A 25,681-nucleotide genomic window follows, 5' to 3' on the forward strand; every position below is an offset into this window, starting at 1 on the left:
GATGTATGTGACGCTCTGCCTCTGCAGAATGCATTACAAAAACTGAGACGTGCAAGCAAAAGGAAATTACTATTCATGGAGTCATAGGCTGGAGGTAAGGATGAACAGTTTGGCCTGGAAGAGGTCCTGGACAGGAGTGTCTGGTCTTAGAAGGATTACTTAGAAGAGGTATAGCCTGTAGTAGGCAGCCTCCTCTAAACTATGATTTGAGAGCTACAAGAAAAATCTCTTGGCTCATAAATCTTTCTCACCATTAGCCACAACTCCTAAAAATCCACTTTCAGTCATTCTTTCCTTTGGGTCTTTTTTTTTTTTAAATAATTCAATTTATTGAGATATATTCACATACCATGCAGTCATAAAAGCATGCATTCAATTGTTCACAGTATCACCATATAGTTGTGTGTCTATCACCAAAATTAATTTTTGAAAATTTTCATTACCACACACACAAAAGTAATAAGAATAAAAATTAAAGTGAAAAAGAACAATTAAAGTAAAAAAGAACACTGGGTGCTTTTTTTTTTTTTGGCCCCCATTTTTCTACTCATCCATCCATGCAATGGACAAAGGGGAGTGTGATCCACAAGGATTTCACAATCACACTGTAACCCCTTGTAAGCTACATTGCTATACAATCATCTTCAAAAGTCCCGCCTACTGGGTTGCAGTTTGATAGTTTCAGGTATTTACTGCTGGCTATTCCAATACATTAGAACCTAAAAGGGGTTGTCTATATTGTGTGTAAGAGTGCCCACCAGAGTGACCTCTCGGCTCCTTTTGGAATCTCTCAGTCACTGAAACTTATTTCATTTCATTTCACAACCCCTTTTTGGTCAAGAAGATGTTCTCCATCCCATGATGCCGGGTCCAGATTCCTCCCCGGGAGTCATATTCCACCTTGCCAGGGGTATTTATACCCCTGGGTGTCAGATCCCACATGGGGGGAGGGCAGTGATTTCACCTGCCAAGTTGGCTTAGCTAGAGAGAGAGGGCCACATCTGAGCAACAAAGAGGCATTCGGGAGGAAGCTCTTAGGCACAATTATAAGCAGGTCTAGCCTCTCCTTTGCAGCAACAGTCTTCCCAAGGGCAAATCCCTTGATTAAGGGCTCAGCCCATCAAACCACCAGCCCCCAATGTCTGTGAGCACATCAGCAATCATCGAGGTGGGAAAGCCCAACACCCCTGCATTCTCCCCCAGCAATGTTCCCATTAGTGGTAGCATATAATATTTCTCTTTTTGTGCCTGGCTTATTTCACTCAGCATTATGTCTTCAAGGTTCATCATCTATTTTGAAAACTGTACGTATTTCTAAAAATATAGGGAGACTAGAAAACAGTCTGAAAGAAGAATATCTCCAGTATGCAGAGGTTATTTATGCATACTTCCTAATGTTTCTGCTGTAAAATGAAATTAGTTTTGTATTCCACATGGGCACTAAGTGTCCTGGCCATTGGATGATCAGGGATCCTGCCTCCCTTGGTCAGTGAACGCCAGTGCCAGACAGACCACCATCGGGCTTTCCTGGGATCAGTTACCTGGCCCCACTGATACATGAGTCTAAAGCAAACAGCAGAGAGACTCTTTTCAGACCAGACCAGATCCAGCAGGGTCGGTGGCCTTTCCCTGCTCTTGTCTATGAGAGAAGAGGGAGAGTTGGCACGCCTCACATGCAGGGTTTGTGAGGACAGAGGTGGGGGCTGTCCACCACAGCCCTGCTCTGGAGTCAGGGGTCACACACTCAGATGAGCAGTCCGTGCAGCTCAAGGTCCTACTCTGAGAGGGGAGGAAGGAATGTAAGAAGTTCCCTCCCCCTGGGGAGGCACCAAGTCAAGACGTGATTGTCATGACCAGTCATTACAATGTCAGGTTTCTCCAGGCTCAGATAGGAGAAACCCGAGAGGGGCTTGGGTATTACTGATTGTCAGCCAGCCAGCTGAGAGTCCCTCCCCACCCTAGAGCAGCAGGGTCCCAGGGAAGCTGGCTCCGGGCACCAGCTGGTATTTAAAAGTAAGCCGTTGGGGGCTGAGGTTGCCCCAGGCTGCAGCAGAGCAGCTCTGGATGAATGGAGAGGTAATCTGAACAGGGTTTAAAGAAAAAGACATGAGAGTCCCTAGAGATGCCCAACTCAAACCCTAGGTCCTCCAGGAAGTCCCTCCTTCCCTAAGAGTCCTTGAGAACTTTTTCTTCTATTGTTCATTGGACAGTTAACATGCCTTTTCATGCATTTCCAGGCATTTTATGTCTTGCCTCCTGTAGTAGATTGACCATGTCCTGAGGGAAGAGTCAATTTCACAGGTCTCCTTACCCACCCCCCCAGCCCTTCAGTACCAAGCACAGTGACTTGTGCAATGAAATCATCCCTTCAACACATAGTTACTGAGGGTCTACTGTGTGCCAGGCACGGTTATAAGGATTGGAGAATCTGTAGAGAGCAAGGCTGATGGGATTTCTAAGTCAGAGAATATACACTCTAGTAGGTGAACAATGAACAACATACAAATGAAGAGAATATGACACTAAATCCCCATTTAATTTTACATAATTTTGACATTTCTTCAACAATGTAAGAGAAAAATAATTTCAACAAGGCACATAATTCCACCTGCCATTCCACTCAGTGAGCCCAAATCCAGAGAGAACCCGAGGTGAGAGTGATAAATCGGTTGTTCCCTCCTGAGCGTTTCGTTGTGCTGAATGGGATTCTGATGTTAAGGCATTTTTTTTTTCTTCAAGCATTGCCCTTAAATAAAAGCCAACTGCTTCATCTGGTATCCGACCAAAGGAAACAGTGTTCTGTTCCAAGTTGGAGGATAAATACTTCTGTCAAAGTTACTGAGTGATGGGATGCGGTTTTTCAACATGGCGTCTCCCTGGGGAGGTTTCAGGGGTTATATTGATTACATGTGATTTCCATGATATGTGTGGATTTTAGAGACAAATCCCTTCAAAAAAATTTTACTCCCCTGCATAAAATTGGTTCATGTATGCTCTGCACCATCTCAATACCATTTTTATGAAGTCCCTACTGTGTATCAGTAGCTATTCTATGCACTGAAGCTAGAGACATGAATAAAAGAAAACATTGCTCTCAAAGAGTGAACAATATCTGATATTTGTGTGATGTTTTGCACGTACAAAGTATTTTGTAATACAGATCTTTTTTTTTTTTTTTTTTTTCTGCCCAGCATCTCCCCTCTGTTTTCTGGGAATTATATCTCTTGTGTCTTATATCTTTCTACTTGTAGAAAATGCAACTTCCCACACTGCAACCCTGTGTTTTAAATGGGAGCTACTAACTTTTTCCAGGTGCTCCTTCACTGGTCATATTTAATTGGCTGAATAGGGGCCACAACACCAAGTTGAGCTGACCATAGTATCTTACCCCCTGGCAACAATTGATTAGTCAGTGGAAAAGTACCCAGCTTCAAAGTGGTCAAAGTTCCTTCAAAGATTTTTCAAGCCAAAAGAAGAGATATGGACTCTTCCAGTGGTAAAGCTGTGAGATCTGAGATGCAGGTGTGGCCAGTTGCCATGCAGAAGATGACGGATCTGAAGGAATGTCGCCAATGTTCAGATGGGATCAAAAATGAGAGCTATGGAGAAAGTGCCTCCCAGCAGCCCCCTGTTCCTGCTGCTCTGAGAATCACCACATCCCTGCCTTTCCCCCAGCAACATGAGATTTACTATAACTTCTTTCTGCCTAAGCTAGTTCAAGATGACTTTCTGTCACTTGCAACCAAAGCACTCTGTTTTAGACATCTGATTACATGGTCCTCACCATGAGGAAGGAAACTGAGCTAAGAGATGTTAAGTGAGCTGTCCAATCACTTTAAAAAAGGTTTCTTTGCCTCTCATCTCGTCCCCTCTCTCATCCGTTTTCCACACTCTCGGGGGTGTCTTTTCCACCACACAAAGCTGCATATGGCATGTCTATGCCTCTTGGAGACTCACTGTCACATAAGAGAGCCCTCCTCCACGCTGCTCACAGGCCCTCGGTGAGTTAGCTCCTACCCACCTTCCCAACACGCTTGCCTTCCCACACTGGGCTCCAGGTGCAACTCCCTGAATGAGTCACGCTCTGTGAACATGCTGCTCCCTCTGCTCGGAGTGCCCCTGCCTGCCACCTTGGAGATCTGGCGTCCTCCCTGAGACACCACCCCCACCTTCAACCGTGACGCCTGCCCTGCCACCCACCACCCCAGGCAGAGCCGGAACCTCCTTCCTGTGAGCCTCCCTCAGACCCACCTCAGATTCATCTCTAACAGGGCACTTGGCTCATTGTTTCCTAATTCGTGTTCTCTGCCTTCCAGAATAGAGGTTCATGGGTCAGGGACTGTAACTCACCTGTCAGTGGCTCCTGGCCCAATGCCTGGCACATAGTAGGTGCTCAAGCTTGGTGAGGAGACAAACAAGGGCATCATGAGTATGAACGGCGAGGCAAACATCAAGCTTTCAAATTTCTTTAATAATCAGCATCAGTTTGAGGGTCAACTTCTGTAACGCTTTGAAGCCAGTGATAGCTGAACAGGCAAATCTGAAATACCTTTCCAAAGATTCATCTTCACTCCCTGTACCCAATTAACGCTGCCGAGCCATTAGTTCTTTCTGAAGCTGCCAGGATCTATTAAGCCATTTAACTTATCCGCAGACACTTCGGAATCAGTCCCAAGGGCATTTTTTTCAGGCCAGGGCCGCCAAAGCTTAAATGACTTAAGTGGTGAGCTTTCTATCACTCACTGGGAAGCCGTCCCACTGAAGCAAAGCTTTAATGGATCTAAGCACAGTGAAGTGAGAAAGCTCGGACTGGAATCAGCCTCAACCCTTAAAGAAATACTGGTCTCTCACGTTCCTCAGGGCTGACTTTCTGAGTAGCTGGAATGGGAAACCACCCTCTGTGGGGCTACTGGAATGTTCCAGGAAAGAACCCAAGCTCAACTACATCTCTCTGCAATTCACTCAGTACCTGAAATTTCCCCCATTAATTATGTAACAAGAATTTGTTGAGCACCTACCAGGTGCCAAGCACCTGGGGATTCAGACACGAATCATGAGCTCAAAAGTAAATGTCCCTTTGAGCTGACTCCCAGGGGCGTAAATCTCCCTGGCAACACAGGATATGACTCCTGGGGAGGAATCCAGACCCAGCATTGTGGGATTGAGAACATCTTCTTGACCAAAAGGGGGATGTGAAATGAAACAAAATAAAGCTTTAGTGGCTGAGAGATTCAAAACGCAGTCAAGAGGTCACTCTGGTGGACATTCTTACACACTATGTAGATAACCCTGTTTAGGATTTATGTATTGGAATAGCTAGAAGTAAATACCTGAAACTACCAAACTCCAACCCAGTAGCCTTGACTCTTGAAGACGATTGTATAACAATGTAGATTACAAGGGGTAACAATATGATTGTGAAAACCTTGTGGATCGCACCGCCTTTATCCAGTGTATGGATGGATGAGCAGAAAAATGGGGACAAAAATTAAATGAAAAATAGGGTGGGATGGAGGAATAATTTGGGTGTTCTTTTTTACTTTTACTTTTTATTCCTATTTTTATTCTTTCTGGTGTAAGGAAAATGTTCAAAAACAGACTGGAGTGATGAATGCACAACTATATGATGGTACTGTGAACAGTTGATTGTACACCATGGATGATTGTATGATATATGAATATATCTCAATAAAACTGAATTTTAAAAAAGTAAATGTCCCTTTGAGAGTAACCCACTAAGCATTATCAATCATGAATACAATCCTTTCCGAGGACACTGTTACTAAAGAGCATAGCTCCAAGGATATGGGTCTGGGGGCAGATAGGGATACAAGTTGCTAGGGAAAAAGATGAGGGTGAACCATGTGCAGTGTAGACTGTGTCTAGATGAGTGACCTTGTGGACCAGATTAGCCAATTACATCCCCCTATCACTGCAGCCCTCCAGAGCTGCAAGCAGAGCGGGCTTATCAGATATATCTTATTTATGGGGTTAGCTTGTGTTTCACAGCTGGTTCTGCTTCTAAGTCTATCAAGAAACGCCCTGTATTTGCATTTGCAGTGTGGAAGCAGATCCTAGTTCTGGCAATTATTCTTCCTTTCTTCATGAACTTAGAGCCCAGTTGCTTCCAGATGTACCAGTAATGGTCCAGACTCCAGGCCACAGTGCCCACCTGTGAAGTGTGTCCAGGCGCCGAGGTGACCTTCCCCTCACAGACCTTCTGGCTCACCTTAGACCCTCTTTGGATGGTCACAGGCCCAGCCCACAACCCTCCTCCCTTCTTAGGAATCGTGGTATCTACAGGGTTGATGTTGAGCCTACAGCTTTCCAGACTTCTTTCCCATTCACTCAGGATTCTGCTTTCTAAGCTTTCATGTACCTGAGAAACCAATTCATGTGTTACCTTTCCCAGGCATTCAAACTAAAAATTAATTGAAAGACATTAAAAATTATAGGGAAGTTTTCAACATTTAAAAGGTAGAGAGAAGGATATAATGAATTCCACATACTCATCACCTAGTTTCAACAATAATCAACATTTTTCAATCTTGTTTCATCTATTCTTTTCATCATGCTTTTTTACTCTGAAGCATTTTAAAGCAAATTTCAGGTGACATGTGATTTCACCCATAAATACTTGGGTATGAGTCCCTCACAGGTTAACACATTTTTAAAAACATAACCATAATGCCATTATTATACCTAACAAAATAAACAATAATCCTTTATTATTATCAAATACCGAGACCCAGTGTTCAAATTTCCCAGATTGACTCAAAAATGTCTTTTTACAACTGGCTGTTCAGGGATCAAACAAAATTCACATACTTCATTTGGTGGTTTTATCTCTTTTAATCTAAAGCTATCCCTCCTTAGTATTCTAAGACCATTTTTTTTGTTGAAGAAACTAAGTCATTTGTCCAGTAGAATGCCCCCACATTCTGGATTTGCTTGATTGTTTCCTCTTGGTGTTGTTTAATTAGCCCCTCTAATGTTTCTGTAAACTGTATTTCTGTAAACTGTTACAGTGATGTCCAATAGAAATATAATGCAAGTCACAGATGTAATTTTAAATGTTCTAGCAGCTGAATTTAAAAAAGGTTAAAAAAAAGCAAGTGGAATTATTTTTAAAAATGTATTTTACTTAACCTCAAATATCCAAAATACTCTCATTTCAACATGCAATCAATATAAAAATGTGAGATATTTTATATTATTTTTTATACTAAGTCCTCAAAATCAGTTGCGTACTGTACTCATATCAATTCAGACTAGCCACATTTCAGCATTCCAGTGTCATATGGGGATATCAAATTAGAGTGAGCAGATCTAGAGGCTCAATTTGATTCAGTTGAATTTTGTGTGTGTGTGTCAAGATTACTGCAAAGGTGTTGCTATTTCCTATTTTAAAGTTGCTTGTCAACTTTCATCAAATAGTTTTAGCATCCATTGATTATCATTTCCAAATTTGGTATTTTATTAGAGTTTCAAAATCATCATTTTCTAATTCTATTATTCCTTCTGCATTTCATAGGAAGAATTCTCACATAAAGATGGATTTTACCTCATCAGCTATTTGAGTACTCTGAAATATAGTTCAAACAGGAAAGGCGGGATAAATGCTTACTTTTCCCTCTATCAATTTTTAGAGAAATAAGTTGGTACCCAAAAAATCCCTCTTGGTGACAAATGTTTTTATCACTATGAATTCATGGATTTTTATATTTGATGTCTTCCAATAGGTATTTAAGCTTTCTGATGTTAAAAGTTTCCCATCTTAGGCCAGTAAGACTCTCCAGTTTGCCCCAGGGCCACTTTTTTTTTTAATGCCATTTATTGAGATATTCACACACCATACAATCATCCAAAGTGTACAATCAGTTGTTCACAGTACCATCATATAGTTGTGCATTCATCACCACAATCAATTTTTTTAACATTTTCATTACTCTGAAAAATAAAACTAAAAATAAGAATAAAAATAAAAATAAAAGTAAAAAGAAACACCCATAACATCTCATACTCCTTTTCCCCCCTATTATTCCTTTACTTTTTGTCCCTTTTTCTATTCATTTGTCCATACACTGGATAAAGGGAGTGTGAGCCATGAGGTTTACACAATCACACAGTCACACTGTATAAACTATATAGTTATACTATCGTCTTCAAGAATAAAGGATACTGGGCTGCAGTTGAATAGTTTCAGGTATTTCCTTCTAGCTATTCCAATACACTAAAAACTAAAAAGTGATATCTATATAATGCATAAGAATAACCTCCAGAATGACCTCTCAACTCCATTTGAAATCTCTCAGCCACTGAAACTTTACTTTGTGTCATTTCTCTTCCCCTTTTTGGTCAGGAAGCCTTTCTCAATCCCATGATGCCGGGTCCAGGCTCATCCCTGAGAGTCATGTTCCATGTTGCCAGGGAGATTTATACCCCTGGGAGTCATGTCCAGTGAGTTCACCTGCCAAGTGGGCTTAGAGAGAGACAGGTCCGGGGCTGCTTTTTGATAGCTTCCCTGCTTTCTGGCTCAACCCCATGTCTCAGGCTCATCTTGGACATTTCCTGCCCCGACTAGAAATCAGCTATTTCAACAAAAAGCTCCGGTTCCTTTTGGCCTTCCAGGCATCTTTAAAGGATTCCACTGGGTATGCTACCATAACCCAGAGGAACTGAATAAAAGCAATCGGAAGCACTCAGATGAGTCAATAGAAGAAAGTCTGTCTTCCTTTTGGATTGAGAAGGGCAGGATGGGAGGAGACAGGAAGATTCCAGAGGTCCTCACATGGCTCCACCTGGGTGGGCACCGACTCTGCCCTGCTCATCCCTTATCCAAATATCTGCTCTCCATCCTCTCTACTCCTAGGACAGGAACTTCCACAGCTATTAAGGGCAGGTGAAAGTTCAGCCAAGGGCAATCCAGGGGGCCCACCTTGCCTCCCAGGTCATTTGGTAGACGCCTGGAGGCTTCCTAAAGAGCCAAGAGTCTTTGTACACATTTGCATCACTTCCCACCCAGCCCTTCCTGAGCCAACTCCCTGATGTCTCCGGGAGAACACAGTTGGCTTCATCAGGATGACATCAGGGAAACTCCTATTTCCAGCAGTTTCTTCTTCAGCTGCAAAAACGTACAGCAGTAGACAGGGTGTGCACTTTCAAAGTCTCTGCAGGGAGCACAGTTGTTTTCTAAGCACCACATCTGAGCGTGTTTCCTAAACGGGGCTGACTTGGAGAGCTGCAGGAGCTGAGTGCAGAGCCCTCCCCTCCCCTGTCCCCGACCCCCTCCACATCCATATCTGGGCCCTGGGAAGGTCAGATCCCGTGCCACATGGCTGGTGTTGAGGAAGATGGGCCAATGGCAGGGAGGGGGAAAAGATCATGGAGGCTGGTAAGGGGAATGCCTGATGCCCCTCCTGGTTTTCCCTGCCCCCTGCTCAAAAGGGCAATGAATATCACTGCACTTCAACTTAAATAAGCTTAAAGGATCCCCCAACTGCCTACCACACTTGCACCAGTGTGTCCGTGAATCTAGAATGGTTATTTTATATCGTTGTTGAGAAGACAAGGAAAGAAGCAGAGCCAGCTTAAGAACACTGAGACGCCCATTAGCCCCAACAGCTCAGAGATGGGCACATCAGCTGTGCTTTGACTTAATTCTTTTCAATAGCCCTGGGGAAAGATAATTATCCCATTGTACACTTGAAGAAGTTGAGGATCCCAAGAGGTGGAGTCGTTTGGCCAGGGTCACATGGTCAGCAAGGGGCAGAGCCATGGTGTGAAGCTCGGGTCAGGTCTGCCCATCCCCGGGGCCAGGCTCTGTGTCACTCCCGTGGCTTCTCCTTCCCCAAGGCCGCGGCTGCAGGCACACTTAGGGAGCCCCATGATCTGTGAATCCTGTTACTTGGAACTAGGGCATCTGTATTGTGGGATCTCCTTTGCCTTCTAGGAACAGGAAGTTGTATAGTTATCATGGCCACTTTAAACCCACATACTTTCTCTTTAGACCTAGAGAAATAGACACTGGTTCAGTGATATGGTTAATACAAATTGCACAACGCTGAGCAAGTCAGAGCATGACTCTCGTGTGCTCAAAGACCCTCAAATATCTTCCCATCTCCGAGTAGGAGCCAAAGTCCTTTCAGCGACTTTCAAGGCCCTGCACTACCTCCTCCCAGCTCTCATCTGCCTGGCTCATCTTGACCAGCTCTGGGGAAATCATTCCCATTGTGTTCTATTTGAATGAACCACGTAAGACGCAGCAACCAGCTCACCGCTTTCCACCCGTGTGCTCCATCCACTCCAGCTCCATCAGCCTCCTTGCTACCCCAGACACTCCCGCCACACTCTGGGCCTTTGCACTTGCTCCTAGTGCTGGCACATAGTGGAGGATGCACACTGGGTGGGGGTTGATGGCCATGCCCTGCACCCTGGCACTACGCTGCCTTTTCACATTCAAAGAAGGGTTTTACGTTAGACCTCAACCTTTCCCTTTTCAGGAGGGATGCTCAATATTTCATCTTATTTTCTTTTTTTAAAAATGTTTATTGTGGTAACATATATTCAACATAATATTTCTCATCTTAACCACTTTCACGTACAACTCAGTGGTGTTAATTACATTCACAATGTTATGGTACCATCACCACTATCCATTATCAAAACTTATCTATCAACCCAAAGAGAACCTCTGCCTCCATTAATCATTAGCTCCCCATTTTCCACCCCTACCCCCAGTACCCTATAATCTACTTTCTGTCTCTTTGCAGTTATAAATATTAGGTATTTCATACAAGTGGAATCACATAACATCTGTCCTTTTGTATTTGGCGAATTTTACTCAACATGATGTCTTCAAGGTTCACCCATGTTGTTGCATGTATCAGAAATTCCTTTCTCGTTATGTCTGAATAATATTCCATTATATGTGTATATCACATTTTGTTTATCCATTCTTCTGTTGATGGACACTTGAGTCTCTTCCACCTTTTGGCTATTGTGAATACTGCTGCTATGCACATTGGTATAGAACTAGCTGTCCGAGTGTCTGCTTTCAATTCTTTTGGGTATATACTTAGAAGTGGGATTGTCGGTCATATGGTAATTCTACACTTTCTGAGGAACTGACAAATTGTTTTCCACAATACCTCCACCATTTTATATTCCCACCAACAATGTGTAAGTGTTCATTTTTTTCTGCATCCTCACCAGCACTTGCTATTTTTCATTTTTTAAAAATAGTAGCCATTCTAGTGAGGATGAGTTGGTATCTCACTGTGGTTTTGATTTGTATTTCCTTTATGACTAACAATGTTGAACATCTTTTCATGTGCCTACTGGCCATTAGTATATCTTCCTCAGAGAAATGTCTATTCAAGTCCTTTGCCCATTTTTAAGTCAGGTTGTTTGTCTTTTTGTTGTTGAGTTGTCACATTGTTTTCCAATCTCTAAATCATCTGTTGGTTCTACCATGAGATACAAGAGCCAAAGATATCAGAGCAGCTACTCTGGCTGCTTCTCCAATAATCAAAGGAAGCTCCAATAATCAATGCCTTTCAGATACCTCCTAAAAAGTTCATGGTCATATTTCATTTTCTTATCTTAAACCTTAAGGAGCTTGACCATCCCAATTACTTGAAGCCTCTTTCAAAGGCTGTTGATTTTGTATTTAGTCTTGAGAAGGCCCTGCTGGCACAGCACACCCTACCCTGCCGTCTGCCAGGACCCAACCCCAGTGGGTGATTGTCCCATCTGAACTTGCCTTGAAAGTCCTGCTGGTTGTCATTGGGACACCTTCTCTCAACCAGGCACTCTGGATCTATTATCTCATTTAATCTTTGCTCCAATTAATAAAGTGGCTGTTGCTATCTCCCCTTTGCAGATGAGGAACTTTGTCTAATGTCACTAAGATTTGTACCTAGACCTGATTCCAATGCCCATAGGTTTTCCATTAAGCTGCTCTGCCTTTCATTAAGTAGATAACTTCTCCACCCCACTCAACTTCCAGTTTCTAGATCTGTGAGAGACAACATAAAAATGCAACAACAAATGGCAGTATCACCATTCTTAACAGGAATTGGTCTTTGTTAGCCTTAGAAGACACCCAACAGAAGGCTGGAGCCTGGAATACGATATATCGTAGCCCAGTATTTATGAAAGTATACCCCTGACCATGCCTCCAGGGGTACAATGTTAGGTGATATGTAACATTTTAATATGCTTTAGAAAAAATATAACTAGCACACCACGTTACTTAAGGTATTAATAAAGATGAAACTATGTTTTTGTTAAAAAAAAAAAACAAAGTTATTAAAAAAATAAGGGGCCTTGCAAGACACTGCTGCCAGCTGCTGCAGTCTCCCACCTGCAGTCATGGTCAACCCCACCGTGTTCTTCAACATCAATGGCGAGCCCTTGGGCCACATCTCCTTTGAGCTGTTTGCAGACGAAGTTCTAAAGACAGAAGAAAATGTTTGTGCCCTGAGCACTGGGGAGAAAGGAATTGGTTATAAGGGTTCCTGCTTTCACAGAATTATTCCTGGGTTTATCTGCCAGGGTAGTGACTTCACACGTCATAATGGCACTGGTGGCAAGTCCATCTACAGACAATGAGAACTTCATCCTGAAGCATACAGGTCCTAGCATGCTGGACCCAACACAAATGGTTCCCAGTGCTTCACCTGCACTGCTAAGTCTGAGCGGTTGGAAGGAAGTACATGGTCTTTGGCAAGGTGAAAGAGGGCACGAACACCGTGGAAGCCATCGAGTGCTTTGGGTCCAGGCATGGCAAAACCAGAAAGAAGATCACCATTGCCGACTGTGGAGAAGTCTAATAAATTTGATTTGTGTTTTGTCTTAACCACCAGACCATTCCTTCTGTAGCTCAGGAGAGTGTCCCACCACCCCTGGTCTGCTCTCAGTGTCCTATCAACTTTGTGCTCTCACTGCAGTTCTTTGAGTTCTACATTATCCTCCCCCTTCCAAGTTTAGCTGGATTGCACAGTTAAGTTTATGATTATGAAATACAAACTTAAACAACAACAACAAAAAGGAACTAGTAGTAAAAATGGTCCACAGATGTGGCAAAAATTAAGACTGTCAACGACAAGTTTGAGAAACTAGTCTACTCTGATGTGTAGTGAACAAACAGACCTTTCCTTTCCATACCTCTTTTTGGAAGATCAAAGATAATGTTTATAAAACAGCATTGGGTTCTCCGGCTAGCATTATCTTTTGACTGCTTCCACCCCTATCTAAAAGTGGGACTATGGTTACCTTTTTCTCTGGCACATTAAAAGTAAAATTTAAAAAAAAAAAAAAAAAAACCTATGAAATAACATCTTTTCCCTTTCATGTAGACGTCTCATGAGATTTACTGAAAAATCTACCTGTGAATGCTTCAAGACTCTTATGGGAAACAAGTCATCTGCCCCGAGAATAAAACAGTACACGGGATGACAGTTTTCTAGGAAGTGTTGTGTCTGACTGCAGCGGCAGCAGCAGTGAGCCAAGGAAGGTTTTTTAGCAGCCTGGGAAGGATCGTTGAGAACTGTGATTAAGAAAGCATTCATCCGCTTATCTCCGTGGGAGTGGGGCCGTGCCTGTGAAGTATGAGGGTGCCCACATTATCTGGGGATTTCCTTTGGCATGACAGAAAATGATGCAGGGATGCCTCCTTTCCCCGGAATGCGGGGTGAGACGCCAGCCTGGGTGGAGACTGTGGGGTCAGGATACTCACTTGTGGTCAGTCCTGCTTACATTGGCTCAGAAACCAGGGGAAGCAAGTCATCCACTGCCCCAGCTGGGCTCGGAGGGCAACCGGAAGTGACGTGGCTAAGAGAAACGCACTCCTTCCTAAGTAAAGGCCATGGTGAGAAAGCGCCATGGGCACTGCCACCTCTTTAAAAACAAGGCTGCTCGGTGTGCACAAGATACTTAGACACAAATGTTCATTGTAGCACTGTTTGCAACAGCAAAAATTTGGAGACAACTACATTGTCCACGAGTGGCAGAATGGCTTCACACATTATGGTAGGTCCATATGATGAAATACAACGCAGCTGTTTTCAAAAGATTACGGCAGATCTGTGTGCATCAACAGTGAAAGATGTCCAGTATGGTTAAATGCATAAGGTAAGCCACAGAGCAATATGTAGAATAAGATCCCATTATTGTGTTTTACATATATATGTATGTATATGTATGTGTGTGTGTGTATATTTATATAATTGCAGAGAAAAAGAAAGGGCTGGGAGAAAAATTTCCCAATTGTTGACTTGGTAACTCCTGGAAGGGGATCAGGACTCTAGGGGGGTGGAGGGGGGAGGGAAGGAGACTTGCTTTTTTATTCCATAATACTTTGGTTCTGTTTGAATTGTTCACTTTTGTGGGTTTTAATGTTTCTGCATTACAGCCTAGGATTCCTTCCTGAGGCTCCCCAGCGCTAGCTAACCACAGAGGAGGCTGAGGCTCTCCTGGAACCCACAGCCGGAGATGGGTCTCAAAGCCAGAGGCCCCCCAGGAAAATGCCCTTTACTGGGCTTCCCACCCTGAGGGTCGGTAAAGGGAGAAAGGCAGCCGTGGACTGAGAGAGGCCCCCCACCTTTCAGGGCGTGAGCTGTCCACCTACCTGCACCTGGACCCACTCTTGGGAGGTGGGGCTGTGGGGAGCCCCCAGGGGCTGGGCTGCCGACAGCCACCAAGGCCCTTCCCCGTTGCCTCAGGTGCCACCATCGCTGCCTCCCTGACAGCAGAAACAACTCAGCTCAGCAAACACTTATGGCACCCCTGCTTCATGCACTTGAGGGGTGGGGATTGAGAGAACAGCACCTCGATGTGGCCTCTCCTTTCACAATGTACTGATCTATAAGAGGTGAGGCAGCACTCAACTGAACAGGATGGAAGGAGTGGGCAACTAAAATTGTTCCCAGGCTTTTGGGGGAAAACCTACTCTTTTGCCCTTTTCCAGGACTGGGGAAAATCAGGCCCTTAGAAGCTGCTAGGGGGCCTCACCCATTGTCTGTGGAGGTGGCCAGACACCCTGTGCCCTGAGGGCAGGGCCAGGCTGCAACCGACGGGACAGGGCCCCCTCCACCCGTCCCTCCTGGGACAGACATTTCCTCTTCCCCCTCCACCGAGTTCACATCCCACTTCCTGCCCTTGACTTCCCAGGCCTGGCCTCTGCTTTCCAGGGCAGTCTCTCTGGGCATCTCCCTAAACTCCAGGGCTTTCCCTTCCTTTTTCCTTTAGCCTATCAAGCCTCATCCCTCAGAGAAAGTTCTGCTCTCTGGAAGGGGAATCAGTAAACAAATTTCAGGTTTCTCTGCCAGACAACACATTTGCATTTTAACAGGGAAAATCCTTACCCGGAACAGGTCCATTCATTCTTTCAACAGGTGGCTGTGATCGCCTACTTGAGGCCAGACTTGGGGAGCGGCTGGTAAACCCTAACAGAGGACAGGCAGCAGGGGCAGGGCTGGTGAGGGCGGTTGGGTGCAAAGGATGATATGGGGGTAGTGAATTTCCTCACTATGGTCAAATCAGGCCAAGCAGGCACCACCCTGGCATTTGTAGGTAGACTAACCACTGCAAATAGCAAGCAGAGGTAGAAAGAGCTGAACTTAGGGCTAGTAGAAGAATTGGGTTCGAATCTTGTCTCTCCCACGGACCACTGGGTGATCTTGGGCAAATCAAGCCACTCAAATTCTCAATATCCTCCGGTAAAAGTAAGGCTGAAAACAGTCACTGTTTCCAAACCCATGGGATTCTTGCCACCTAAAGGAGGATGTTGCAATTCACTTTCCACGTCACTAAGTCCCAGATGAATGCCGTTAGGATGCTTATTATCTCTTCCCAAGGGGGCCCACATGGCTGGTGCTTCCCCTGCCGCCAAGGACTGGCCCCCTGACATGGCAGCTTGGCCGAGTGGTCAAGTGCACAGACTCTGAAGTCAGGAGGCTCTGGTCCAGCTCTGCGACCTTGGGCAGGTCACTTAACTTCTCAGGACCCCATTTCCTCCTTTTAAAGTGGAGACGATAAAAGAATCCAGTCCATAGGCCTGTTGTGGAGATTAAATTCATGTACAAGCTCATCCACAGGGCCTGACCCGTAAGTCCTGGGTGGGCTGTGAGCAGGGACGACTGAAGAGGGGAGAAGCAGCCGTTCTCTCCCAGGAGTGTGCAGAGTCACGGCCTCGGTGATGACTAAGGCGGTGGGAGCGTGCCAAGCACTGTGATGAGAGAATCCGGCTTCATTTCCTAGCAGGAGAGTGCCGTGGAGCAGCAATGCAGGCCTGGGAGCCCCCTATTAAGCTGCTTCTCTGATTATAGCCTTAGTCACAGATAAAAATGTGTCAAGCCCCAGGATGAGAAGTTTGAGATTTTTTTCTGGAACAAGAATGCGGCCTAAATAATAAAACAAAGAATAGGCTATTTAAAGAGGAGCAAAGATAGGAATTTCTACAGCCAATTTTCAGGATAAATAAAAGCCAACAGAAGTCTCAACTATTTTACAATGAATGAATTTTATGAAGTTGTCGAATTCTGAAAAACTGAGTGCCTTCCTGCTGACTGGAGGGTTCCAGGAACATCAGGGGCTTTCGGTGTCATTCAAATAGCACTGAATTCACATTACAAGTGTGGGTCCTAGACACAGATGCGGGATGTGCCGAGGAAACAACTGGTGGTCATTTACTTTCCAGCAGCAGTGAGAAGGTGTGTGTCAAATGCCCAGAAGGGGTACAGCAAAAAAAAAAAAAAAGCCTTTGAGATTTTAAAGGAGGGCTTCATGTTTGAGGCCTGCGGTGATTGGGGAATGATCCAAGGAAGAGGTTGTCCCTGAGTCAAGAGGATGAGGAGAAAGGAGGCTTCCTCCTAGGAGAGATGTTTGGTACCAAACAAGGATCCATTTTAAGCTTCTTTGAGATGGCCTGAGATGGGCTGGAAAGGAGAGAAAAGAATTTTCTAGAAATTTCTAGAAAGGGATTAGACTGGCAGAGGATTAGACTGTTGGTGTGGAACCAGAATCTAAGCATTGGCCCCCACTTCCTGGAAATCTGGAGAGCTCAGAACTCAGACCATCATGCCCATAGTTAAAGTCACAGATTTCAACAAAGAGTTACAGGGTTAAATGTGCCTTCTAGATGAGGACTATGTTTATTTTCCAAAAATAATTCACTGATGTTCCAGCCCCATAATACGTCCTATAGATTTGGGGGCAGTTCAAAACATTCACCAAAACTCCTGTGTGGTATATTGTGTGATCAGTAGAAGAGAGCATTATAACCAGACTGTGACACAGCCTCATAGGGTTTGAGCTTTGCTGGTTTCATCTGGTCAAAACTAAGTGAGGTTGTGCATTTCTAGCACCCAAGGAGAGACTCTATCTAATAGCAAAGTGTAGGGCCTTAACCTCTAGCTCTGCAGTCGTAAGTCTGGCCATGACTCTGGGAGACAGAACCCAACCCCAAGCAGGGCAGGGGCAGGGCACCAGTGGTTCCTTATTCAAAACAGGCCTGAAGTTTAATCAGCAGGTGATTTTTCTGTTCACTGTCATGGAAGGGCTCAAAAAAAGAAAAGAAAAGAAACCCAACTGGGGTAGCACTGCTTGCAGAATCAGTCATTTACCATGAATCTGGTGGGTCAAATGGTGGCTTCCACCTGGAACAAATGAATGTGACCTTATTTGGACACAGGGTCTTTGTAGATGTGATTAAGTTAAGGATCTCAAGATGTGATCATCCAGGATTAGGGTGGGCCCTAAACCCAGTGACAAGAGAGGAGGAGATTATACATAGAAGGAGCAGAGATTGGAGGGAGAGATCTACAAGCCAAGGAGTGCAAGGATTGCTGGCACCACCTGAAGTTTGGAGGGCTGTAAAGAAGGATTCTCCCCTGAAGCTTTCAGAGAGAACATTGCTGACACCTCGGTTTTGGACTTCTAACCTCCAGAACTGTGAAGAGAATAAAACTTTTGTAATTATAAAGCTGTCTAGTTTATGGTAATTTGTTAAGGTAGCCTCAAAAAACAAATAAAAAGCCCTTGGTTTTTCTTGATTTGAAATCCAACAGAATATGTTAATTCAAAAGGGGACCTTTTGTTTTTAAAGGAAGCCCCTCACCCTGTTTCACTTAAATTGGCCATGTACCAATGTCAGCCCTGGGCCAAGGGGTGGGGTGTGGGGGTCAGAGTAGAAAGTGGATGGAGTTGGAGTCAGAGCTGACTCATGGGCTGCACACCCTGAGGGGTTACTCATCCTCTCACTCACCTATCAGATGGGAATATCATGGAGAAAAGCACACTGAATACATCATGGGAAAACACCATGTCGAAATAAAGGTTGGTTGCCCACCAGCCTTACATCAACCTCACCTTTGGGGGGTGCTACGAGAAAGAGCCCCCCACACCCCCCACTGAAGCTGTAGATCCAATGGCTGTTCTCCTGGGGGGGGGGGGGGGACACAGAGGAAGCTCTGTAGTCAGACTGCCTGTTCTCTGTGTCTTAGCAGCTTTGTGATCTTGGCACATTCTTTCATGGACTTTTGGCTCCTCATCCACGCCACGAAAACAATAATAAAAATATCTAGCCAGTAGCATTGATCGTAGATTGGTTGTAAGGATCAAGGAACTTAATACATGGAAGGCAAATGATGAGCATAGTGCTTGGGCCACAATAAGCACCCAAAAAAGTTGTCCATTTTCATTGGCATCATTATTTAGCTCTGGTAATGAAGGCTCCAAGTATGAGGTCCTGGTGCTATGAAGCATCCAACTCAACCTCAGGCCTTCCTGGCTCCCTTGCTGTCCTCTTTACCCATCACAACTTGTTAGAACCTTGACAAGGTAAAAATAATAATCCCACAACTGGAATTTGGAGTTGGGGGTGGGGAAGCAGGAGGCAGGGAAAGTGGCACAAACTTCACCAACACTTATTACAGGGTTTAGTTGCTACAGACAAAAGTTGAGAAACGTATCACAAGGAGTCCAATACGTTCATTGTTGTTATTATTTTTTTTAATGTTGGGGAGTTTTTTCAGAGTTGCTAGTTTTGTGGTAAAGAATCACTTATCTAAAGCTTGGTAATACCTTCAGTTACTTTTACTCCTGTTAAATTCAAGAAAAAAATAAAAATTAATTTTTAACTAGAAAAAATGCAGGTATTGATAATCTCATTTTTTAGTTGTTATCTGTCTGACTGTGTATTTTTATTCCTATGGTTCTATATTTGCATAAAAAGGTGTCTGGGATGTTGTTCAGCAAATGTTGACAATGGTAGGCTATGATTTTTTTTGTTTTGTTTTTCTTTGCACTTTTCTGTGTTCCTAGAGCATGTATAAAAAACATGTATTATTTTCTCAAAAGACAATAAAGTTATTGCAAAAGCTTCTCTGCTGTGTTTCCCATTCCTTGGACCACTGTGCCAGTAGATGCCTAGATAGCCAATATGGTGGGCTGGCCTGGCAATGGGCTCACTTCTCCAGTCCAGTATTTGCATAAATGGAGCCTCAATGGCTTAAACCTAAGAAGAGACTAATGCAGGGGTTTCAGAATCTTAGTCAGGGTTCAAGGAAGAAAAATCTGCTAAATAACTTTGCATGAAGGAGAGAGGGGTGAGGTCGAAGAGAATCTTGCCTCTTGTCTTTGAAAGCTCAGGAGGTAGATGGTGGCTTTCCTTTCCTTTTCCTTTGTAAAACTGACCAAGAAGTTCTGTATCTTGGGGCTGCTTTGGATTCTTTTGCTTTATATCCTCCCATCCAACTAAGTGTCTCCATGCTTGGCCCAGTGATCCAATAACCAATTCCAAGTTTATGTCTATTTGTCTAACCTGGAGCATGTCATCTTCCATGGAGTTGCTGTCCTGTTACTGCCCACACACTCTCCCTCTAAGGAGGTCAGATGGATCAGCAAATCACAAAATCATGGGCTGGAGACAGAGAACTCAGTCCCCACCTCCAGCCTGTCAATTCCAAGCCCCTTGGAATCTTTGTTGTACATTGCTGCTATGGCAACTGCTGGGGAAAAAACCTGGCTGAGTGGGAGCCTGCCAAAGCCCCCTGTAGCAACAGCAAGGGATGAAGAGGGTATTTCCGGGACAGTCAGTGAGGAATTAGAAACCAAGGGGCCAGATATTATCCAGCCAGCCCTAACAGTCTGGAAGTGTTTGACCCAGAGTTTAAACCACAGAGGCTGAAAATATAATTTTTTAAAAAATCAATATAATTGCTTTTGTAAGCGCTAAATACCTATGGATTGTTTCTACATTACTTTCTGATTCTTTATTCCGGGGCATGATGACCAATAAGAACGTTGGCCTCCGTTCCTGGCATTTCATGGGGTTTATAATCACAGCAGATCTGCAGAGAGCTCCCAAACATTCTGGCCCAGCAGGCAGAGACCAGCATTTGCACACAGCTCTTGAAGAGAGCAATGTCTGCAGACACTAAAGCATGTTCTCATATTAGTGTCTTGCCCACAAGTACTGCCCTAGACTGTTAACACAGACACAGGAGTCAAAGTGATTTTTCTGTGTGTGTTTCTCCTCTCCACTGCCTTTTTTTTTTGGGGGGGGGGGATGGAGTTTTAAATTTCACATTCTGTGATCTAACTTCCCATTTCCCACTCACAAACAAATGACATCTGGCCACTCTCAACAATAAACTTGGAAAGATGAGACATTTCCTGTTAGTTCTCCATGTAACCCCTGCTTAAACTTTCAAATTCCTGAAAGAATTGCCTGAAAAATAAATGGATCATTAAAAAGTAAGGAATAGGGGGAGATGGGGGAACCTCCCACAAGAGCCCTTGGACATTTATAGTTTTTACCAGTATTTCAGCATTTTAAAAAATCACGCTTTGAGCACTGAAAGATCAAAACAGATTTGTTATTCTGCACAATCACCTCATGTAAATTGCAATTGGGAAAACCTTCCGCTAGGTTGCTGGATCCAACGTCATAGCTAATTGCCCAATTCCTTTTAATGGCAGTATAAAACATTATTTTAAAGTGCTCATCTATTTTTAAACCTTATCTATCCACTTAATTCCTAAGAAATTGCCTATGGTCTGAAATGCAAGAGTTACACAACACAGTTATCTTTCAAATCTACACTTCCAAGCCTGAATTTTCTTCATCTTCAGCTGCCAGCTAGACATTTCTTCTTGGAAGCCATACCCTAATCTTACTTTCATCATGACTAAGGCTGGTTACTCCTTACCAAGCTCTTGAAGCCAGCTCCTTTCTTCACACTTCCTCTTCCATTCAATGATGGCAGCTTTCTTGACGACCCAGGCTTAAACTGTATCTGCTACATAGAGGGACCTGATTATCCCCCGACTCAGCCCACAGAGTCAGTGCCCCATCCTATCACATCACACGTATGCTTTCTTCCCATAGCTACAACCGTCAAACTTCTCTGTGCACTTTTTACCACATGGACTCGTCCAGGGACTTCCCAATAGGTATCCTGGCCTCTGCTTCGTGCTCCTGTCAATCCAGACAGCACCCAACAGCTCATCTTTCTAAAACCCCTCTCTAATCCAGCATTTTCCTGCTCAAAATCCTTCAACACATCCTCAATATTCAACACGTGGTGAACTTCATCGGTGTGTGGTGCTCAGGAGTCTGCCCTTAGTTAAATGCTCTGCTGTGCTGTCTTGAAATTATTAATTTTTTAAGAAGGGGCCCCACATTTTCATTTTGCAATGGGCCCCGCAAATTGTGTAAAGGGCGCTGTTTACACACTAAGTCCAGATCTGTGGCATCAAGAACTGTCACAATTTGGCTGGAACCTCTCTCTAGATAATGATTAGATCCGGATTCTACCATGTGGGTCCCGTTTTCTGACCAGCCGCCATGCTCGTTTCTGCTTCCACTTCTTTGTTCACTCAATTCCTCCTTCCAAACATACCCGCCTCCCCAATCTCTTACTTCAATCCTACTCATATTTCAGTATCCTCTCCCCCCATCATCTCTCTCCACACTCTGTTCCTCTGGCAATTATGGTCAGCCTTACTTGGCTTTTGTATGATTATTTTTCTATTACTCTCTTTTTTTATTTCCTGAGCTTTGTCATCCCCCTAAAACAGACTGTAATTCCTTGGGTTCAGGGAACCCCATAATGCCTTGCATGGTGCTATTGTACTCTAAGCAACACATGAGAAACTAGTACAGTGGTTTTGAGCACCAATTCAGCAGCCAAATTCCCAGCTCCACCCCTTACGAGCCATGTGATTTTGTACAAGCTACCTAGCCTCTCTGCACCTTAGTTTTTCCATCTGAAAAAATGTGGACAATAATAGCCTACCTCACAAGATTGTTTTAAGGATGAAATGCACTAATATTTGTAAAGAGCTTAGAACAATGCCTGGCACATAGTGAAGTTTGTTAAATAGATAAGCGTAAGGGCAAAACTAATCATCATAATTTCCAGGTACTATTTCCAAACATTGAGCCATCCCACTTACCTAAGCCCTGAAATCACAAGATTTTGACCTCTTTCATTTTTGCTACAGTCTATGTTGATCCCACCTTTTCCGGAATTTCTGTCCTGCATGGTTTAGCAGTTGGCACTGTTGTGCCTCTGTCACCTGTACTTGTTTGAGGAATGTTAGTCCTGTCTACTCAAGCAGTGGCAAGACTTTGAAGGTGGGGATCTGGCCTGTACGTCTCTTGCATCCCACATTGCCTAACAGTGCTGGCCCCACAGCCATCAATAACCTAACAAATATCTTTCAGTAGATCCTCTGACTACAGTTCCACATTTGTCTTATGAGACACACATAAGTAACACGTAGTCTTTCCACGGCTTATTTATTCATTCATTTGTAGTGAGTTGTGTGTCTTGCTCTGTACATTCGGTTATGAAAGAAAATAATTTTATTGTCCTATAGCAGATCCAAATTTCTCTTGCAAAACCCCTCTCACTGGGTAGGAGTTCCCCCTTCATTTCCCCAGGATTGCATCTAAGGGCTGGGGGCTTCCACAACACTCAGACAAGGAAGGTTGGGTGGAGATCTGGTTCTAGACATCATCTAACCTCATGAAAGACCCTGCTGGGATGTTCTGGGCTTCTACGGCTGTTGGTTCACCCTGGTCACGGCTGAGTCTTCCCTTTTTTTCCCAACCTCAAGTTCTCTGCGTGCCTGTTGGCTTTCTGTGCCATGCAGGAGCCACAGACGGGCCCTCCGGTGGTTCTGCTGCTGGGCCCACAGAGGAGGGTGCCTTTCATTTTGCACCACCCTCAGGCTTCTGGGGAACGTCCCACAGCTCCCACACAAGGCCATCCCCAGCCTTTCCGCCCAGACGCCCAACACAGCCATGTCTGCGCTGGGGTCCTGGTACCCTCCTCTCCTGGGCTCAGTCACAGGCCAGGGCTCAGGTCTCCTCTCTCTCCTGTTCCTCAAGCGTTTCTGGGGTTCCACCGTCGTCTCCCCACCTCAGCTGTGCCTTCCAGGCAAGGAGGGAACTCACCTGTACTCACCTTGCTCCCCTACGTATTCTCCACTTCCTCCAAGTCAGGAAATCTAATTTATCAGGTATTTGTCCAAATCAGTTGTTTCTGTCCCGAGAGTTCCCTCAAAAGCGCCTCCTCGTCCAGTCATTCGCTCCTTGAGGGGATGAGTCCCTCTCAGGGGCTGCCTGTTTGGGGTGGAGCAAGGGCAACGGGCAGAAGGACACGCCACGAGAGCACTGGTTAATATTTTTAAATTTAGAATGGCTCCCACTCATCCGCTTAGCAAATACGAAGTAAGCAGCCTTCCCCGCGGGAGGCCCTGTGCCGGGCCCTGGGCGAAGGGCGACAGACAAAATGGCGGCGGCGCCCGGTCGGGCAGTTGGCGGCGCACCGCGGGGCTCCCGCGCGGGAAGGAGTCGCAGGCGCCGCCGAGCGGAGGAGCGGCCAGTTCGCAGCCAACTGCTGTCCCCGAGGGAACTGTCTTCCTGGAGAAAGCGCATGATCCTTTTTATTATAAATAGAGCTAGAAAGAAAAGATAGCTCCTGGGGAAGCACAAAAGCACTGCGTGGGCCACACACACACACACACACACACACACACACACACACACACAGGCCCTTGCTCACACACAAATACGTGGCAAATAAAACTCCACGATTTCTTCTTCCTTACAGCTCTGTACTGGCGTTCACTGCACTTCAAGCTTTGGAAAGGAATGTGGGGACTTTTGCTTCCCTGGTGCCCTTTTTGGGAGGGAATGGATGAGAGAAGGGGGTTCCTGGAGGCCCAGACACAGGCAGGCGTTGTTCGGGCTGCTGGGGGGTCCAGGCCCGAGGGCTGCCAGGGCGGCCGGGTGCCAGCCGCGAGGGGAGCGCAGCCTGCGCGCGGGGGAGGGAGGGAGCCAGGCGGGCAGCTCCGGGGCTGCAGTCCCGGGGTCCTGGCCGGGCACTGCGCAGAAACACTGTGCCCCGAGGTGCAGGAGCCACCAAGGCAGGAGGCAAGCCACATTCTGAGAAAAGGGGAAAAGAGAATTGTGAAACTCCCTGATAACCCATTCCAGAAAGAGGGATTTGCTTCTCTAATGCCACAGACTCACATCCAGAAAATACTAATTTTTTAATTCAGATTTATGATTCCAAAGGAAAGGCATGATGTGATTCCTGGTTCTCTGGGGGAAGTGCTGGGATTTTTTTTTTTTTTTTTAATAATCTGTCATTATTTAAGCTATTCATAGGAAAATAAATATTTTGTAATACTTATTTATTTTTCTTTTTAAATTGATAGGGGCATTCTTACATTGTTCATTGTTTGTTAAATACCCATATTATCCTGGGCATTGCTAGGCACCGGGGACAAAGGTGGGTAAGACATGGCCTGAGTCATCAAGGAACTTATATCTCAGAGCACAAGAAATATAAATACTCAGATGGAGAGCCATGAACAAAAGAAAAAAGTGTGTGGGGAAGGAGGAAGAGATGGCTAAATTCCTAGAATAGCTTGCATAGTTTGACCTGGCTCAAAACTCTCCAAAAAACGCCCCCATCTTGCTCTGAGTTAAAGCCAAAAATCCTTACAGGAGTCTCCAAGGCCTTACTCCATCTGCCCGGGCCCCTTTCCCTGGCCTCGTTTCTCAGTCATCTCTCCCTCCTTTACTGCAGCCGCACTGGCCTTCTCCATGGCCACACCGGCCTCAGGGGCTTTGAACTGGCTGTTATCAGCCACCCATGGGGAGGGCTTCCTCTGTCAGCTATTACTTTGCCAGGAGGCCTCTCTCCACCCCAACACACTCCATTATCCTTCCCTGTGTCACATTCACCACCACCTAATTATTATATATGTTCCTTGTTCATTTTGTTTATTGTCTACATCCCTGCACTGGAATGTAAGCTCTGTGAGGGCTTGGAATTTTGCCTGTTTTGCCCTCTGCTTTATTCCCAGCCCTTAGACTCGGGTTTGGATGGAACATGGTCAGTGCCCAATAAATATATGTTGAATGGAGAATGTTGAAATTGAAACGGGACAGACTGTAAGGGAACTTTTACGACTTTCTGACCAGTTTGGACCATGTTCTGAAGGCTAGGGGGAGCGATTTGTTCACCCACTCACAAACTCATTTATGATATTAACTAACAATTATTGAGCATCAGGCCTTGGGAGAAGCTCTTTACTTGGATTACGATAGAATTTAAGAGGTCATGATTGCAAAATGCTCCATTATTTTGTGCTG

The 25,681-nt window shown here is 44.8% G+C and overlaps 1 long non-coding RNA gene across 1 annotated transcript in view; it reads right to left on the reverse strand.

Annotated features, from left to right (window-relative positions):
* The window catches only part of LOC119509208, a 47,979-nt gene extending 24,148 nt beyond the window's left edge, over positions 1-23,831 (reverse strand). The window contains exon 1 of the long non-coding RNA XR_005211651.1: positions 23,481-23,831. This is a non-coding gene — a long non-coding RNA (uncharacterized LOC119509208). The remainder of the gene's footprint in view (positions 1-23,480) is intronic.
* Between the last annotated feature and the right edge of the window lie 1,850 nt (positions 23,832-25,681).

This window comes from Choloepus didactylus, chromosome 14 (assembly GCF_015220235.1).
Source record: "Choloepus didactylus isolate mChoDid1 chromosome 14, mChoDid1.pri, whole genome shotgun sequence".
NCBI lineage: Eukaryota > Metazoa > Chordata > Mammalia > Pilosa > Megalonychidae > Choloepus > Choloepus didactylus.